At 38.0% G+C, this 8,213-nt stretch overlaps 1 protein-coding gene across 1 annotated transcript in view; it reads right to left on the bottom strand.

Annotated features, from left to right (window-relative positions):
* Positions 1 to 8,029: 8,029 nt before the first annotated feature.
* The window catches only part of Nnf1a, a 260,842-nt gene continuing 260,658 nt past the window's right edge, over positions 8,030 to 8,213 (bottom strand). Inside the window, exon 3 of the mRNA XM_067773510.1 lies at positions 8,030 to 8,045. The gene's annotated coding sequence lies outside the window, so the exon portion shown is untranslated. The remainder of the gene's footprint in view (positions 8,046 to 8,213) is intronic.

Here is an 8,213-nt window from a genome sequence, read left to right as displayed (position 1 = left end):
CTTGTAGGCAATATCACCCTCCTCTCTCTTCTTTCCGCATCGATGTATGCCTTCAATTTTCGAACTCTTCAGTAATGCATCTAAAACTGAATTTGGGTCAAGTCAAGGTGGAATATTCGTTATTCTCGACGACATGCAATTAAGCCTCAAATTACATTACTGGGCGAGTTTGAAGTAGTTAAGGGGCTAATCAACGCTTTCGTGCAGCTTGAGTGTTATATAAAATCACTTATATACATGTGTGAGTAATTAATAGAAGTTTAAAGTTACAGGAAATATTAACACATGTGACATAACGACATAAAAGAGCAGAATAATTTTGTTTAATTAGTTACATTCTTTGGCTACACACACCTCGGTTGCATGCTTAGTATCTTACTTTTATCTACAGCGTTAGGTATGTTCGCAGAGAAGTGCCGGCATGAATTGTTCCGAATCAAAATTTATAGAAAAAAGTATCTTAGGTCCGGTTTTTCAGTGAGAGCTTAAACTTCAGTTTAAGTTGACTAGAGTTTAACCCTGACAGTACGGCCGCTTAAGCTGAGATGGGGAGCTCAATTTGATCGAAAGAAAATTGAAGATAAGATTTTGCAAAAACAAAAAACAGGGACACCATTCATCAGTTAAAGTTTATTAAATTTTCAATATGACATCCCAAGAAAATCCTGGTATTTTGGGATGGCAAAATTGACCCAGAGTCCCGGGGTTGGAGATTGGGATTCCCGGGACTCGATGCCTTAGTCGCGAACATAACAATGGAAACTCCAAACAGCTTTAGGTGCAAATCTATATATATAAAAATGAATGTCCATTTGTGTGAGGCTTATAGAATCAAAAGCTATACATCAATATAGCTAAACCATTATACAAACTTTTTCATCGAGTATAAAACAAGACACCAATGGAGGCTATTGCGTCATTACGATCAAAACATAGCACAGTTTGTATGTCCCTATGAAAATCAGAAAGACCTGCTGAAAAATAGTAAACACATTTTACTTTTGTTGTTTTTCATTAAGTAATTCGAAAGCTTCGTTTGACTGTTAAAAACCCGAAAAAATTTAAATTTAAAAATAATTGATTATGAAATACTTATAGCCAAGATGAATTCAGTACAGCTGATTGCTTCTTCTTGATTATTTTCCATACAGCGCCTCGTACTTTAATATGTCAGTTAATCGAAATCAATTAAAATTTTCTTTTGACTTGACATTCTTCTGCACGGCGAATTGCTTGAATTCGCTTTGCCACAACCTGGTATGGATTCGACTTGCTTATAGCTTACAAGCACAACAAAATACTCAAGTTTTTTCTGCTGACGACGCCAGCTTGTATCAGTTCTAATTACGTCTGAAGTAAAAAAAAAAATTTACTTTGCCCATTTCCTGCTGCTGAATTTTATTTATTTTTTTTTCAAATATAAGTGTGAGCTATAAAAAAATATTCATGCTGACAAAAAATTCATTGCTGGCAAAAATTTATAAATTTGACTATTTTTCAGCATGGCGCGCCATGGCGCAACTATACAAGGTGGCAGCATAGGACAGCTGATTTGTACTTTTTTTATTTGATTTAATACATCAACTTCCGGCGCAGTACGATTTTGACATTAGTTCATCGAATTTACAAAAACAAAGTACATGGACTTTTATTTATATTTGTAGGTATGTCACGATGCTGCCACCTTGTATAGTTCCGCCATGTTTTTCAGTAAGCAATTCAAACCCTGGTTTCTAGGACATATTTCTGAATTTCACTTCTTCATCAGCTAGCTTCTCGGGATCTGAGTATTGAGCTTCGCTAGCTGATGAAGAAGTGAAATTCAGGGCATGCCCTTGTTACCATCGCCGTTTGTAAACCTTGTAATTTTTCTCTAATATCAAGAACAACAAGTAAGGACGGGACTGTCTTCGGCTATGCCGAAGACTTCATACCTTTCATGAATGGGGCTGAACAATAAACTTATCCCGTTCGTAATCTCCAAATAATTGGATATATAAGATAAGAAATATATAGTGGACAGATGTACATACCTAAACGATTTTTAAGATAAATATGAAATAAAAAATGGCAAAAAACCCCCTTATCTGAACGATCGGTTGTATGATATATATTATATATAGCTCCGATCGAAATGATTTTCACAGGAAATCTTCTATGATATATTAGAATATATATCACCAAGTTTCACGTTTTTATATTGGAAACTAATGGCCAAAAATTTACATATAGCTCCGATCAAAGTGATTTTTTCAGGAAATCTTTTATGGTATATTAGAATAAATAACACCAAGTTTAACGTTTTTATATTGGAAATTGTTGAAAATTAGCAGATGTTTATAGAAAAATAAAACTCGACTTACAATTACGTGTCTTTATTATCAAGGTTATTTTAAGAAGAAGGAAGTATAAAAACAATATGAAATATTGTTGTCAAAAATGTTAGAGTTGCCACGAGTATACAAAGTAATAGCAAAATATAATAGTGATAGCGCTGCCATATTAAGATTATTGCAACACCCCCACTTAATGAAGCATTAAAAATTAAGTGACATAGTATAAAGTATAATTTCATGTTACAAAGTCAAAGTAATTTCAAAAAAATTAATTTAAAGTTTAAGTACAATTTTAAATAGTTAATTCTAAATATTCAATATATTATACTTTGAATGTTTTAATCTTCAATATTAACTAAGCCCATTGATTTTGCGCAAAAAATATGTTTTTTCGCAGGAACACATTTAGTAAGGATATCAGCCACCGTTTCTTCTGTAGTAGTATAGCGTAACTTCATTGATTGGTCGTAAATGCGTTCACGCACAAAGTGATGGCGCACGTCGATATGTTTGGAGCGAACTCTAAACCAGTCAGTTTCTGCAACAGCGATTGCACTTTGGTTGTCACATGCAATCTCTATAGCCTTGTTTATGTTATCTGGCTCAAAATCTTGACCAAACTGTTTCAGCCAGATCGCCTCCTGTACTGCACATGCCATAGCCATGTACTCCGCTTCCATGCTAGATAATGCTACGGTAGCTTGGCGCTTGCTTGCCCAAGATACTGCTCCACCACACAGAGTGAAGACAAACCCCGTACACGAACGTCTCTTGTCAATGTCTGAGGCCCAGTCTGCGTCGGAGAAACTCCGGAGATCATCTCGCTTACCATAAAAAAGTCTAAAGTTGATTGTACCCTTTGAGTACCTAAAAATGCGCTTTACCGCCACCCAGTGTGCTTCACCATGATTATTGTTGAAACGGCTTACATCGTTTACCGCAAAAGCGATGTCTGGTCGAGTCCCTTGCGCCAGGTATAAAAGACTACCCACTGCCTCTTGGTAGGGAACGTTATGTAATTCTTTGCCTTCGGGACACAAACGAGATGATAATTTTGTATTGGGATCACTCGGTGTTGAAACAGCCTTAGCATTAAACATGCCAAAGTTCTCGAGGATTTGACGAGTGTACTTTGACTGGTCCAACCATATACCCTTGGACTTATTATCATAGGATATTCGAAATCCTACACAGTTTTTAGCGACGCCCAGATCTTTAATCATAAAACTTTCGCACAGTGCCTTTTTTAAACTATCACGTACTTGAGGGTCTTTCCAGAAAATCATTATATCGTCTACATAAATGGCGACAATAAGTTACGAATTACCACTGCAGAATACGCACGGGTCCGCCTTAGACTTCGAAAGCCCGAACGATTTTAATGTTTTTTCCAAAGTTAAGTTCCATTGACGGCCGCTTTGCTTCAGGCCGTAAATAGCTTTGTTAAGCCTGCAAACTTGCTTACTCTCACCACCACAACCTTCGGGAAGCTCCATGAAAATCTCCTCCGACAACTCACGCTGTTACCGCGTTCATTTGGTCGATTTTCAAATTAAGTTTGACCGATAAAGCAATCAAATATCTAATCGATGCATAGCGAACTACAGGACAATATACTTCGCTATAATCTACGCCGTAACGTTGGGAGCATCCCATTGCAACCAAACGTGCTTTATCTTACTATTTTGCCACAAACGTCACGTTTTGTACTGAAAACCGATTTTGACTTGATTGCATTGCGACCTGCCTGCCTGTTGCACAATGTCCACGTTTGGTTAGCAATGTGAAAATCTAGCTCACATTTCATAGCTGATTTCCATTGATTGCAATGTGGGCTATATAACGCGTCCTCATATGTGATCGGGTGAGTCTCGGGGGCATGGATCTCGGCCAAATGAGACACGTAACCCTGGCTTGCAATGTCGTGAGGTACCGGAATTCGTAAAGTTTTACGTATTTCTGGATCAGGGGCATTTTCGACTTTCGGGGTTAATTTGTTGTTTGCACCATTACCCATATTTATCTTGCCTCCATCAATTTCGTTACATATTTCATTGTCTGATTCTGATGATTTTGTTGGCTTCTAAGGAGAACCATTCGGAGCAGTGTCGTGTTCCCCCTCTGATTCAGTATCTTCCAAAATGTATTTTACAGTCTCTATTGTTTTTGCTGATGGTTCCATAAATACTACATTTCTGCTTGTATATACCTTTTTTGTTGTTGGGTCAATGCAACGATAGCCTTTTGTTGTGTGACCGTAACCCACGAATAATAACTTTGTAGATTTAGGGTCCCATTTCCTTCGCCTCTGTTTTGGTATATGAACCATGACTGGTGTGCCAAAAATGCGAAAGTTTGCAATGTCTATTTCAGAGTCCGTCCATAAACTCTCAGGCACACATTTTCCCAACACAGAATTAGGTGAGCGGTTGACGATATAGGCTACCGTATGAACAGCCTCCCCCGGTATGGTTTGCTTAAGCCTGCATCAAAAATCATACACTTAGCTTTTTCTATAATTGTGCGGTTCATTCTTTCCGCAACCCCGTTTTGTTCAGGGGTATACACGGGTTGGTGGTTTGATGGCTAATACCGGCCTGCCGCCAAAAGCTGTTAAATTGCACACCGACATACTCCTTTCCATTATCTGTGCGAATTACTTTGATTTTTCTGCCAGTTTGAGTTTCAACCAAATTTTTAAAATCTTTATATATATATATATATATATATATATACCTTGGACTTCAGCAGATATACAAAAACTTTTCGGGAGTAGTGTCTACAAAAGTGAGGAAGTAGCAAGCCCCGCCAAATGACTTATTTTCCATAGGGCCACACATGTCGGAGTGTATCAAGTCTAGGGCACCCTTAGCACGAGATGCATTATGTTTAAATGGCGCTCCAGCGTGTTTCCCTTTGCAACAAACTTCGCAAGCTTGTAGCTCCCAACTATTACCGCTAAACGCTAACCCCTTGACGGCACCATCTCTTAGGTTTTGTAAATCTGCATAGTTAAGGTGACCTAAACGGCGGTGCCAAGTCATGATGTTAGTATCGTGCTTAGACAACATACACAACACTTGTAAATTTTCAAATTTGTAGACACCCAGTGAACATTTCGTTTCAGCGACCAAGTTACCCTATCGTCATTTATTCTACAGCCATGTTTGTCAAATATCACGCTGTTTCCTTTCTTTACAATCTGAGCGACCGATAGCAAGTTTGTGGCTAAGTTCGGCACTAATAGCAAGTTGTTCACATCAACTTCGCTATCATTAATGCGCAGATGGGCATCGCCAACACATTTCACAGCCATGCGATAATTATTCGCAATACATATGTCTTTGATAGGGGAACTTCCTATATTAATTAACCAGTCTTTATTCGGAGTCATGTGACGTGACGCACCCCTATCCAATATACCACTCTGCAGAATTTCGACATTTATCGCGGGGCGAATGTACACTAAAAGCATTTAGAGTTCGAGCTGTGGAAGATGTCGAAGCTTTTCTTTTCTCTTTACAGTCTTTGCTAAAATGTCCTTTGCGACCGCAGTTAAGGCATTTTAGTTTGTGCTTATTTGAATGCTTTACCATCTTTTTCAACACATAAAAAGCCACACTATCACCATTTTTCTGGTAATCCCCGTCTAACAACTTAATTTTGATGTTTTCGCCTGTGATTTGTAGTCCACTACTTTCAATACCCATTATGAGAGGCTTGAATTCCTCGCCTAGACCCGCTAGCATAATTGCGCCTAGCCATTCACTGCTAATATCGAATCCGTTCCACTTAACCTATTAGCCGCGTTTATTAACTGATTAACGTAGTCGGCCATAGACTCGCAAGTGTCAAGGCGCACAGTAATGAGTTTTCGCAAAAGTCCGATTTTACGGGTTAAGCCAGTGTCTTCGAACAGCTTCTGCAAAGTATTCCATATGCCCGATGCACTCGTCTCATTTTGTATGTGCACAAATATAGACTCATCTATACACAATACTATTTGGGCTTTTGCCTTCCTTAATTTCCTTTCATCTTTTTCTTCGACAGGATTAGTACCCTGCAAAAATCGTTGGATCATGTGGTTCACTGGATTACTTACCATTATACTCGACTGTAATGCAGCAATGGACCAACTCATGTTTCTACACGTCACATTGTAAGCCGATCATTGCTAGTTTTTAACTATTGTAATCACTACACGATGTTTATTGGACTGTGGGGACTCCATGGATTACTCTGATGTAATGTAGAGATATACGCCGCGGATAAACGCCGCCACCGCCGCCGATTTTGGTCATTTTTCGCACGCCGCCGCCGAATTCCAAAAATATCGGCGCGGCGGCGGCGTCCGGCGCGTTACTATATTTTCTCGTTTAAGACTGTTTAGGCCATTTATTGTTCATGTCGAAAATTGGTCGGATATGGTCGAAAGTGGTATGCGCATCACTGCTAATTGCGAAATTTAACTCTTTCTAACTGTTCAAAAGTTATTTAAAAAAAACAGGCGGTTTCGATGTCAGCTTAACACGGACTTTTTGCATCACCCAATTCACCAAGTTATTAAAACAAAGCACTAAAAGAAAAGTTATATAATAAATCTATATGCTCACTTTGCATATTTTTTTTTTCAAAAAATTAATAATGAACAATGAATTTAAATAAAATGACCCACGACGAACATATTTTTAAATTGTCCTCAAGTTGGTAAAAAAAGCAAAATACCCAAAAAAGGTGCCGATTTTTAAAAAAATTTTATATTGCGATTGGCTGAAAGAATAAGCGAAGTCAGTGATACAAAATATTTTAGTAGGTTCTAGGGGCATAAACACCCCTTTGAAATGATTCTTACCTCATACTTAAGTTGAGGATATATGCACGTATGAGAAGGGTTTGAAAAATAATTTGGGCTTACATTCAAACATCTGCTGTTTAATTGCGAAACTATACAATAGCGTCTGAAATGTAAATTTTGATTTCCACACTTCATCCTTTAACACCCAAGTCTCCCGGTTTGACATTTCCTAAAGTTGGCAGCCCTATCCAAAACTAGTCCCTTGGAGTGAATCACATTGATTACAGCCTATCAACCAAGTTTAAATATCGCTTACACGTTACGGCACCTTTTACAAATGTGAATACGAAGGCACATATATTTACCACACATATTTGTCCTTCGCAAGACCACTCAAAGTGGTGAAGCAAAAACGTCGTCTAAAAACGTACCAAAAATCAAAATAGGAATACAATTTATAATACATCTCTCTTTATAACATCTTACCGCGAAGAAATGTTTCGAACAAGGAAAGCTTTTGGAGACTTTTCTTTCCAGCTGCTCCCGCCCAGTTGTACACTTCCATCAACGTATCACTAAAAATTTCTATTACTACTCGGGGTATGTCCTCTGAAATGCCCTTAATTTTGAACATATGAGCCTTCTAAAGTATGAAAGCGAAATTAAATTATGGTAAAAGAAAACTTTTTGAGCCAAATTACCATTGCTACAGCATACTCCTCTACCTTCAATCTTTCTTCCACCCTTAGAACCTCTAATACATTCTGGAGAGGCAATGCGCTGGCAACTTCATCCATGTATTTGTCTCTGACTTCCCCAGTAATTTTGCACACAGAGCTTTCCACCTTCTTCAGCGTCACCTTGCACTCTCGCATTAAGTGCTGTTGCGCCAAAAATTCACTCTTCGGTAGCGCCTGTTTAAAATGAAGGTTTATTGTTAAAGTATATATATTAACAAGAAACGAGTTGAAAATCGGTGTTACAAAACATTATATACTGAGATGTGAGCTTTAGCAACAAAGTAGTTTGGTTGAGATATGGTCGGTATCTTTTTTCGTTATCAGCCAAATTCTCAATCTTTT

This window comes from Eurosta solidaginis, chromosome 3 (assembly GCF_040869045.1).
Source record: "Eurosta solidaginis isolate ZX-2024a chromosome 3, ASM4086904v1, whole genome shotgun sequence".
NCBI classification, from domain to species: Eukaryota; Metazoa; Arthropoda; class Insecta; order Diptera; family Tephritidae; genus Eurosta; species Eurosta solidaginis.
Note: the sequence above shows the minus strand (reverse complement) of the source record. Positions and strands in the feature narration are given on the sequence as shown.